The sequence below is a fragment of the Benincasa hispida genome, chromosome 11 (genome assembly GCF_009727055.1).
Source record: "Benincasa hispida cultivar B227 chromosome 11, ASM972705v1, whole genome shotgun sequence".
Taxonomy (NCBI): domain Eukaryota; kingdom Viridiplantae; phylum Streptophyta; class Magnoliopsida; order Cucurbitales; family Cucurbitaceae; genus Benincasa; species Benincasa hispida.
The window spans coordinates 11,405,564-11,418,689 of record NC_052359.1 but is presented as its reverse complement, the minus strand read 5'-3'; positions in this window follow the sequence as shown (position 1 = coordinate 11,418,689).

Below are 13,126 nucleotides of genomic sequence, written 5' to 3'. Positions count from 1 at the left end.
TGTAGTCAGTGACTATGCGATGAGGCATGCTAACTACACGATCGTTTAGTGCGCACGCCTTTTATTAAACGATGAGCATCAAATGCTCTACGTGATCGTTTACCTCCAGCATCCACGCGATCAAGCAACCAACGCTACACGATAGAGAAAACGCTTTACCCCTATGTTAAACGATCGTTTAGTAAATACTACATGATCGCGCAAAACTTTTCTACACGTCATTTACCTTAGGCTACACGATACGACCAACCTTTGGTCTTCTTCCTCGATGAGAACTGCATCTCAATGCTTTGAAACTTCATCACGAATGACTCAACAAACTTAAACACTTTGAATTACAGACTTGATTGTTGTTAATTATGCCCAAAAATGTAAGGGCCCTTACAAATTAACATTTTGTAATAGAAAAGAAAGCTTTAAACAGAGGTAATTAACCCGTAAACATTCATCAACACATCCACAAGCGCATTTAACCCTTAAACGCAATGCAGAACCTTAAAACCCACCATGACTATAAGAGAAGTTCAAAAGAGAAATGAAATTTGGAATATCAGAACAACCTGGCTCTGATATCAATTGAAGGAAATCAAGCATGAGGATTTCATGAGCAGCGGAAGGATTGTTCCAAATTTCATTCGAGTTGGACATAAACAATCATAATCTTAAAACGGAAACTAACAGGTCATGCACAAAAAAAAATTACAACATGCTAAACGATAGAATCAAGGGATAGAGTATGCATACCTTTGAAGAACCGTTCTTCAAACTCCCTCGATCAATCTACAAACGTCCACAGCACAATAACATGAATGCAACGATCGGTGCATAGCACGATCAACAGCACGAACACAACAAACAACCAACGACTCCTCGACACCAATCGAGTTGAGTGAGGACATCATTACAATGGTTACCTTGGTATTCTAGGTGTGAGAATCCAGGAGTTGTGGGCTCTGTATAAACTTGGCTTGAGGAAGAGACTGGAGGATAACGATTGTGTAGACGATCGATCAAGTGGGAGATGAGAAGCATCTATCATATAGACGATGTGTTCGATCCTGTAGTAAATGGCAGTCTATCATATAGACTTAGCCACGTGATCGTTTAGCTACGATCAGCTGATGAACTATCATATAGTCAATGCTCCACGATCTTTTAGTCTCTGCACACTATCGCTTAGTGAAACACTTTCACCTGATAGCTTATCTATAAGTTCTTTCCGAAAGTGTCAACTCCTTAAAATTAGGAAAACATTTTTCCTTTTTATCTCACGGTTACCATAAAACCACCAATAACCTCCTACTCAATCGGTTATTAGAGAAAAAGATTTAATTATCAAATAATTAATATATTATAAATAATTAAGATAACCAACTTACCATATTATATTTATAACCTATAGTTTTAATATTTCATCTCATGAAACATACAAACAATAGTTCTTTTTCTATTTTATGGTACTTAATGTAAATCATATTTACATTAATCCTCCACTTGATGTAACTCATGAAGGAACTCTTATACAAGAGTACCTCTGAGCGGAAGCGGATTGTTCCAAATACATTGTGACAGAATTACCACATTTACATTCAAACAGAAGAAATATGCATTAAACAACAAATTATCGACTTGCTTTCAAACTAAAAATAAGAGAACAAAAAATACGTAACAGTTGAAGAACACTTCTCCACAAAAAAACTCGTTCTCTCCAAGGGAACTACTGCTCTCGCTCTCGCTGGAACGTCCAAGCAATTGTTCACCAAAACTCCGATCGTCTACTCACGAATAGCCTCCACACGACCAAAAGAATGGGGATGACACCACCACTTAGAACCATCGGTATTCTCGGTGTGAAAATCCAAAGTGTGGGCTCTGTTGGAATTTGGTAGAGGGAAAGAGGAAAGAAGATTGTATGCAATGACCAAGCAAGTGGGAGAATGGCAAGGTCTATCATATAGACAATGCTTGATCGTTTAGAAGAAGTACATGATCATGTAGTAAAAAGTCTGCGATCGTATAGACGATCGTTTAGTAAACGCCTGGGCACTAGATGATCATTTAGTAAAACTTAGGCGATCGTTTAGAAAGATGTGCACGAGTATACGATCGTGTAGTAACTTTAAGCTATCATATAGTCTCTCAGTTTACTAAGTGATAGCCAGTATACACTTTACTTGAGCGAATGACCGATATCTTGCAAAATGAAAACGATTTTCATTTTATTCTTCAGTTACGAAAACTGAATTAAACTTCTCACTATCACACAGTTATGGAGAAAACAACAGCCCAATTATCCAATAATTGTCCAATTAAAAATAATAAATATAGTCATATTATATTCATTAATCTATAGTTTAATATCACATATAAACCATAGTGTTTTCTCCTCCACTAGATATAAATCATATTTATATCCATTTTCCTTCAATTAATGTATCTCATACATAAAGTCAATCATATCAAATACAATTAACCAGTTCAATCATATCATATATAATCGAACTCCCTCTTGTCAATTTGAACATTTCAAATTGACCCAAAAACTGATTCTCAACTTGAATCCATTAAGCTACCAAGGGAACCTTATGGACCTATGGCTCGAAGCTTCAACAGTACATGAATAGCTGATTAAACTCTTTAGTCACGAGATCCACCATCCGTTAATTGCCAAGCATTCTACTAACGACCGATAGCTGAACTCTTCTTACCACAGATATATTTCTGTGTCCATCAGATATAACCAATCAATAGTACGATAATCCTTCACAGATGTTCGAAAGTACAGCTGGGCCAATTTACCGTTTTACTCCTGTAGTTACATCTAACTCCTTAAGTACCACTGACAACATAGTCTTACTATGTATGGACACCTCTTGAGCTATGAGAAAGTGTATGGCGCCACATCGTTCGAGCCCCGGGATCAGCCCTTAAAGGAGCAATCTATCTACTTACCCCTACTTCGGAAATGAGTGAATTCCATTTTGTGTAGCTGAGATCTCAGCTCCCAAATCAGATGAATTTCCAAAGTGGTAGGATTGAGTCGGCGACCTGACCACTCGCACCCATGCAAATCAAAGGACTGCCCTCAAATCCAATGTTCATAGGCAATTAAGTGAAGAAAATATCATATATTATACATCATAAGCATTTGTTCAAAACCGTGTTTACAACTACAGGACATGAGCGTTTAGGGCATCATCCCTAATGTCATATACATCACACTAATTATATCATATATAATTGAATTTTCTCTTGTTAATTTGAACACTTTAAATCAACCCCAAGAACTGATTCTCAACTTGAATTCATTAAGCTACCAAGGGGACCTTATGGACCTGTAGCTTGAAGATCCAACAGTACATGAACAACTGACTAAACTCTTTAGTCACGGGATCCACCATCTGTTAATTGCTGGGCACTTCACTAAAGACCAACAACTGTACTCTCTTCACTACAAATATATTTTTATGTCCATATCAACCAATCAACGGTGCCATAACCCTTCACAGATCGCTCGTAAGTACAGTTGAGCCAATTTATCGTTTTGTCCCTATAGTTACATCTAACTCCTTAAGTACCACTGATTCCTCTAATGAACATAAGTCATAGTCCTACTATGACTGGGTCTTTTCTTTGAAAGAGAGGATGTGGCCACTATGTTCAAGACTCGGAATCAGCCCTTAAGGGAGTAATCTATCAACTTACCCCTACTTCGGGGAAGGAGTGAATTCCGTCTTGTGTAACTGAGTTTCCAGCTTCTCAATCAGACAAATCCCCAAAAAGATAGGCATGTTGAGTTGGCAATCTGGCCACTCTCACCCATACTAATCAAAGGATCACCCTCATAGGTAGAAGTTCCCAAAACACTCCGGATTAAGGTCATGTCACCTATGGTCATTTAAATGAGATGTAAGTCTCAATTATCAATGGTGTTAAATACAAAGACGAATCATCTCATGGTCCGGTCTTATACAAACTCTTTGTATAAGACACCCCTGCTTGCATGTCTCTACATGAATGGTCAGGATCAGACCATCTGTAGTAGTTCACAACACTTGTAAACCTCTACAAAGCGGGCCATATCCATAGTGTCAACAGGATAAGGTATCCCTCTTTTATCCTTATACTACAGACCTTTTAGGTTATTACTTAAGGCATGATCCTCTTGTATATCTCCTATACATGATTAAGTTTACATACAATAACCACATATCTTTGTTTATTGAATATGAGTAAATGTAAATAAAATAATTCTTATTTTATTCATAACAATATATACAAAGTTTACAAACTACGAGACTCCGGGAGAATTAGGACACCAATCCCAACAATTTGTGGTTCAATGAATGTGCGAGCCAGAAGAGACTACGAGTATTTCATTACCTTTAATGATGATTATTCGAGGTATGGGTATGTTTATTTGATACAACATAAGTCAGAATCCTTTGAAAAGTTCAAAGAGTTCAAGGTTGAAGTTGAAAAACCATTAGATAAACAGATTAAAACACTTCGATCTGATCGAGGTGGAGAGTTTTTGGATTCAGAATTTCAGAACTATTTGATAGAACATGGAATCATTTCCCAACTCTCAGCACCTGGTACAGCTCAGTAGAATGGTGTATCGGAGAGGAGAAACAGAACCCTATTAGACATGGTTCGATCGATGATGAGTTACACTTCCTTACCGGACTCGTTTTGGGGTTTTGCAGTAGAGACTGTAGCTTATATCCTGAATTTTGTTCCCTCCAAGAGTGTTGCCATAACACCTTTGGAGTTGTAGAACGAGCGTAAAGCTAGTTTGTGTCACTTCCGCATCTGGGGTTGTCCAACACATGTGCTTGAGGCTAATCCTAAGAAACTGGAATCACGTTCGAGGTTGTGCCTATTTGTAAGCTACCCTAAAGAAACACGAGGGAGTTACTTTTATGACCCTAAGGAAAACAAGGTGTTTATGTTGACAAACGCTGCCTTCCTTGAGGAGGATCATATAAGGAAGCACAATCCAAGAAGTAAAATCATGTTGAGTGAGATTTTCAAAGAAACTACTGAAACTTCAACAAGAGTTGTTGAAGAGCTTGCTACATCAACAAGGGTTGTTGATAGGAATTCATCTAGTCGAGCACATCCACCTCAAGAGTTGAGGGAACCTCAACATAGTGGGAGGGTTGCGAACCCACCTGTTCGCTATATGGGTTTAACAGAAATCTTGGCTATGGTAGCCGAAGGCAAGGTTGAGGATCCGTTGTCTTATAAGAAGGCAATTGAGGATGTTGACAGAGATGAATGGGTCAAAGCCATGGATCTCGAGATGGAGTCTATGTACTTCAACTTAGTTTGGGATCTTATCGATCAACCTGATGAGGTTAAACCTATAGGTTGTAAATGGATCAACAAGAGGAAACGAGGTGCTGATGGGAAGGTGCAAACCTTTAAGGCTAGACTTATGGCAAAAGGGTTATACCCATGTAGAGAGAGTTGACTATGAGGAGACTTTCTCGCCTGTTGCCATGCTTAAGTCTATATGCATCCTCCTATCCATTGCCTCATATTATGACTATGAGATATGAGAAATGGATGTCAAGACTGCCTTTCTAAATGGTAATCTTGAGGAGATCATTTACATGGTACAACCCAAGGGATTCATAGCCCAAGGTCAAGAGCAAAAGGTTTGCAAGCTGAATCGGTCCATTTATAGACTGAAATAGGCATCTCGAACTTGGTACATAAGGTTTGATATTGCGATCAAATCTTATGGCTTTGACCAAAATGTTGATGAGCCTTGTGTCTACAAGAAGATCATCAATAGTTCAGTAGTTTTCCTAGTGTTATATGTCGACGATATCCTACTAATTGGGAATGATGTAGGTTTACTGACTTCAGTTAAGAACTGGCTAGTGATCCAATTCCAAATGAAAGATTTGGGAAAGGCTCAGTTTGTTCTTGGGATTCAGATCTTTTGAGATTGAAAGAACAATGTGCTAGCACTGTCTCAGACATCGTATATTGACAAGATGCTGATCAAGTACTCGATAAAGAACTTCAAAAAGGGCCTTTTGCCTTTTTGGCATGGAGTTACATTGACTAAGGAGCAGTGTCGTAAGACTCCTCAAGAGGTTGAGGAAATGAGACGAGTCCCCTATGCATCTGCCATTGGCAGTTTGATGTACGCAATGTTATGTACTAGACCTGACATCTGTACATTGTGAGGATAGTTAGTAGCTATCAGTCTAATCCATGACAGGGTCACTGGACAACCGTCAAGAATATCCTCAAGTATCTTTGGAGAATGAGGGACTAAATGTTTGTGTATGTTTCTAAGGATTTGATCCTTACAGAATACATGGACTCTAATTTTCAGACTGACAAGGATTCTCATAAATTCACTTCAGGATTAGTGTTCACTCTTAATGGAGAAGTTGTAGTATAGTGAAACACTAAGCAGGGGTGCATCTCTGACTCCACCATGGAGGCTGAGTATATAGTAACTTGTGAAGCTGCTAAGGAGGCCGTTTGGCTCAGGAAGTTCCTGCCTGATCTGGAAATTGTTCCATGTCTAGGCCCATCACCCTATATTGTGATAATAGTCGTGTTGTGACAAATTCTAGAGAGCCTCGGAGTCACAATTGCGGCAAACATATTGAGCGAAAATACCATCTCATCAGAGAGATTGTGCATCGAGGGGACATGAAAATCACAAAGATAGCTTCAGAGCACAACATTGTTGATCTGTTTATGAAGGCTCTCATGACTACAGTGTTTGAGGGTTACCTACAGAGCATAGGTGGTTGGACTAGGGCAAGTTGGAGTATTGTTGTACTGGGCCTTTGTGCCCAAGTTTATTGTTTTGTACTTGTAATTATCTTTTATATCCCACTAGCTTTAGGACAAGTGGGAGATTGTTGGGGTTGATGCTCTAAATCTCGTAGGGTTCTGTAGTTTATAAACACCTGTATGGACAAACATTTGGTGATTTATAATGTGAGATATTTTATTCACTTCAGTATATGAAATATAAGATATTTTAGTTGTATTAACCACAAACCAATAAACTAAGATCCCTGGTTATCGTTGTAACTTAAGCATGTATGTGGAGACATATACGTGGATCGTGCTTTAAGTGATAACCTAAATGGTCTGTAGTATATGGATAAAGGAGGGAAACCTTATCCTGGTGATGCTACGAGTGTGGCCAGCTTTGTAGATGTTACAAGTGTTGTAAAGTGCTACAAATGGTCTAATCCTGACCATTCATGTGTTAGATATGTGAGCGGGGATGCTCTATACAAAAGAATTTGTATAAGACCGGACCACAAAATTTTAGTCTCATTATATAACGCCGTTCATGAGAGAGACTTTCATTTCACTAGGATGACCATAGGTAACATGACCTTGATCCTGAGTGAGTTAGAAACTCCTGCCTATGAGGGCAGTCCTTTGATTTACATGGGTGCGAGTGGCCAGATCGCTGACTCAAACCTACCACTTTGGGGATTCGTTTGAAAGGGGAGCTGCGAACTCAGCTACACAAGACGAAATTCACTCGTTCCCCGAAGCATGGGTAAGTAGATAAATTGCTCCTTTTAAGGCTGATTCTGGGGCTTGAACAATGTGGTACCACACCTTCTCTTGGCTCGAGAAGAGTTTACTCATAGTAGGACTATGATGTATTGTTCATTAGAGAAATCAATGTTACTTAAGGAGTTAGATGTAACTATAGGGGCAAAATGGTAAGTTGGCCCAGCTGTACTTACGAGCGATTTGTGAAGGGTCATGTACTATTGATTGGTTATATCTGATGAACATAGAAATATATCTGTAGTGCGAAGAGTGCAGCTGTCGATCTCTAGTGGAATGCCCAACAGTTAACGGATGGTTGATATCGTGATTAAAGAGTTAACGGATGCCCAACAGTTCACATACCGTTTGGAGCTTCAAGCTACAGGTCCATAAGGTCCCTTTGGTAGCTCAATGGATTCATGTTGAGAATCAGTTTTTGGGTTAATTTGAAATGTTCAAATTAACAAGAGAGAATTTGATTATATGTGATATAACTAAATTGATTCAATTATATGTGATATAATTGATTTGATGTATTAAATACATTATTTGGAGGAATTAATATAAATATAATTTATATTAAATGCCACAAAAGAGAAAAATGACTATGGTTTATATATTGCATGAGATGTGATATTAAAACTATAGTTTACAAATATAATATAATAAATTAGTTGTTATATTTATTTATAAAAAAATTAATTATGAGATAATTGATTTTGGTTTTTTCTCCTAATAACCAACTAAGTGGAAAGGTATAATAAGTTTTTAGTAACTGATGGATAAAATGAAAATCATTTTCATTTTCTCATAATCCAACATGCATAAAGAAAAAGCTATATGATAGCTTTGAGAGAGTAAACGATCAAAGAAAGAGTATACTGTACGATAGTTACTCACTGCTAAACGATAGAGTACCCAAGTCTACACGATAGACTTCAGTCTTCTCCCACTTACTCGATCATCTACCCGATCGTTTAGTTCCTCTTTCCCTCTACTAAATCCATATAGAGCCCATACCTCATGGATTCTCACACCGAGAATACCAAGGTAGCCTCATGGTAGTGTCAAGTTGTTGTTCGAGGGTCGAGGGTCGAGTGTTACTTGATTATGTTCGAGATTTTACCAGTTCGTGTAGTTTACAGATTTGTTCCCGTGGCATTCGTGTTGTTGAACGTTGGGTTGATTGATTGAGGAAATATAATAAGAAAAGGTTCTTCAAGGGTACGTTTACTCGATCTCTAGTATTTTCTTTTTGAAGCATGTTGTAATTTAGATTTAATGCATAATTATTCTGTTGGATTGTAAATGTTCATGTTTTTTCACAATGGGGTTTGGAACGATCTGCTTCTGCTCATAGGTTCTCTGTTTTTAAGAGTTCATTCACAACACATGTGGTAGTGGAATGAGGACACTTGACTTTTGACACTATGCTTAGGCATCTATCTAACACATATTATAATATTTATAATACTCCCCTTAGATGTCCATTATATGTATGAAATATGCCTCATTAAAATCTTAGCAGGAAAAATCCAATGGAAAAAAACCCAAGTGAAGGGGAAAAAAAGTACATATTTCATATAATATATACTTCTAAAAGAATACGATATATTTACTCCCCCTCATGAAAATATCACTTAAGATCTCTAAGTCGTTGCATTCCAATGTTGTGCACCAATTTCTCAAAGGTTACGGTTGGTAATGATTCTGTAAATAAGTCTGTCTGGTTATCTTTCAAACAAATTTATTGTACAGTGATGTCACCATTCTCTTCAAGATCATGAGTGCATAAAAGCTTTGGTGAAATATGTTTTATGCTTTCTCCTTTAATATATCCTCCTTTGATTTGGAATATGCATGTTGTGTTGTCGTCGTATAATATTGTCGAAAGATTTTTATTAGAAGACAAGCCACATGTTTCACGAATGTGTTGAGTCATTGATCTTAGCCATACACATTCTCGGCTAACCTTGTGAATTGCAAGAATTTCAGCATGATTTGATGAAGTAATCGTTATGGTTTTTTCATTGACTGTCATGATACAACAATTCCTTCACATATGAATAGATAACCTGTTTGAGATCTAGTTTTGTGTGAATCAGATCAGAATTTGCATAACCAACTAGATCAAAATTTGATTTATTTGCATAAAACAAACCCACATCAACCATTCATCGAAGATAACATAGTATATGCTTAATTCCATTCAAATGTTTTTTTGTTGGAGAAGAACTATATCTAGACAATAAATTTACTGAAAATGCAATATCTGGTCTTGTATTATTAGCAAGATACATAAGTGCACAAATTGCACTAAGATATAGTACTTCAAGACCAGTTCTTCATTATCATCTCGAGGTCAACATATATCATTCCTGACGTTGAACGAACTTCTATTAGAATGTTCAATGGATGTGTTTTGTCCGTATAAAATCTTTTCAAAAATTTTTCTGTATAAGTTGACTGATGAACAAATATCCCATATGCTAAATGCTCAATTTGTAAACCAAGACAAAATTTTCTTTTTCTTTTTTTATATCTTTCATCTCAAATTCTTTCTTAAGATATTCTATTGCCTTTGAAAGCTCTTTGAGAGTTCTAATTATATTTAAGTCAACATATACAGTTATAATTGCAAATCCTGACTGTGATTTCTTTATAAAAACACACGGATATATTGGATTATTTTGGTTCCTTCTTTCAACAAATATCCACTCAGACAATTGTACCACATTCGTCCTAATTGTTTCATCTATATAGCGATCTCTGTAACTTTATTGAATACAATTCTCGAGAATCTGATTTATATGTGTGAGGTACCTTAAATTTTTATGGGATTCTCATATAAATATCACTATTAAGAGATCCATATAAATATGTTTTGACTATATTCATAAGATGCAATATCTTAGCGTAATTGCATCCACTACCGGGGAATATGTCTCTTCATAATTAATACTAGGTCTTTATGAAAAACCTGGTGCAATTAGTCTTGCTTTATATCTTTTGACCTCATTATTTTCAATTTTTTCCTCTCAAATACCCATTTGTATCTCATAGGTTTAACACCTTTTGGTGTTTGGACTATTGATAAAAAAATTCGATGTTTTGAAAGTGAGTTTAATTTTGCCTCGATTGCTTCTTTCCACTTAAGCTAATCTTTTCGATGATGACATTCTTCAATAGATTTTGGTTCAGGATCCTCATTTTTAGATACAATATCAAGAGCAACATTATACGCAAAAATGTTGTCAATAACTGCATTAGTTCGTTTCCATATTTTTCCTATCATGACATAGTTTATTGAAATCTCATTATTATCTTAGGTATTTCACCTTTCTCACTAGTCATGTCAAGGATTTCTTCATGAGTATTTACATCCTCAACCAAGTCTTCTTAACTACTAATTATTTTTCTTTTTCTAGGATTTTTATCTTTGGAACCTATTGGCACTTTTGGCGTGTTCCAGACTCATTAGCTACAACTTGCCGTATTGGGATATCAATTTTCGGTGGAACATTTGCAGCTGGTATATGTGATTTAATAACTTTCTTTGCATCTATAAATGCATTTGGTAACTGACTTGCTATTTTTTTGTAAATGAATTATTTTCTGAACTTCAAGTTCACATTGATTTGTATGGGGATCTAAATGAGACAATAACGATGCATTCCATGTAATTTTTTTTTCTAATTTCTTAATTTCCCCCCTAATATTGAAAATTTTGTCTCATTAAAATGATAATCAATAAATCGTGCAATGCATACATCACCCGTCAAAGGTTCAAAATATTTGATAATTGATGAAGAATCATATCCAATATATATTTCAAACCTCTTTTGAGAACCCATCTTTGTACGTTGTGGTAGAGCAATTGGAATATATACTGCACATCCAAAAATTCTTAGATGGGAAATATTTGGCTTATGGCCATAAGCTTATTGTAATGACGAGTACTTATGATAAGATACTAACCTAATGCATACAAGTGACGCTGCATGCAAAATAGCATGTCACACCCCACTCCAGATTACCCTCTTAACCTGGATGGAATGGTGACTGCAGCAGTTACCAACCCTTTTGCTGGCACTTACTACCTAACTAATCTGTTAACTTTTACTCAAACCCTGAATACATACACATCATAAATATACCAACATATAACTCAGAACTTAACACATTTACATTACAGGGTTTCGCAGCATTTTTCATACATGAATATTACAACTTAGTGAGCCTCATCTAGTATACTAGTCACTAGACAGACACATATGTATTAACTAATACAGGTTTTCAATTACACTTCCTTCAACTTGTTTCTTTGAGTGGCAAAGCAGCAGCGGAAAAGTATTTTGGGAACTGATCGCTACCTGAAAAGAAAAACATTTCAAAACGTGAGCTAGAAGCCCAGTGAGTGACTTAATAAAGACATAAATCTCATGCTTAAACTGAAAACTCGAAAACATAATACTGGAACTAAAATGTACCAAGCAAACGTGTACACAAAACCTTTAAAACTACCATTAAACATCATTATTCCTTAGTTGAGAACGAGCATATATCGCTCTAGCTCCCAACGTCTGTTACCGGCCAAGAGACTCATACTTCGGCCTCCCTTTGTTGGTAGCCTAGGATACCCATACTTCGACCTCCCTTTATCCTTAGTTAAGAGTGAACTACTAGATCTAACCCTCAATGTCAACCTTAGTCGGGGAGAACCCTTTTGCTCAATCCCTCAACGTCAACCTTTGTCGGGGAGAACCCTTTTGCTCAATCCCTCGACGTCGTATTACCAACATGCACGTGGTGTTTTCTATGACCATCAACACCTTCGGTACATTTATTCAGATACCTTCTTTACCTTCAGTATCCGACTCACTTAAGCTATCAAGTTCTCGAAGAGCATTGAAAGAATAGTTTTCAAATATAGCATAGAAAACTCTTTAGGATACCTTTCTTACCTTCAGTATCCCTTTTCATTTTGTTTAGGAATACCAACGCATTTACTTCGACAACCTTAGGTATTTAAAACATAGTAGATCAAGCTTCATTCAACCTTAGCTTTAACCCTAACACATGCTTCATACTTTGTGAAATAAGTTGGCTTAAAACATACTGAACCAACTTGTAAAAACTACTAGCATGCATTAGACATGGAAAACATACTTGGAAAACCCATACACTAGTAAACATTATGAAAATGGATTTACTAAAACATGCTGAAAATATTTGGACAAGATAACATATTTAAATCGTGTCAATTTCTGTGGAAAACATGCTTTACTTAGCATGAGAAATAGCTTCAAACATATGTTGCTTGGCACTTCATTTGAACACTTAGCATGAGAAATATCTTCTAAGAAATCATAGTTTCTAAATCATTAAAATATTAAATCATCACATAGTCACTCACAGCTCGTTGACCTCTTAGCGCCTCTCCTAGCTCTTTTTGGTCTGAAAGGACATAATTCCCGATTAACTACTTAGAATTCTTAGCAAAATACCTCAAATAGTTTATTTACTAATGGAACTTCCATCATCAAAGACAGCTTTACTAGCGAGATAC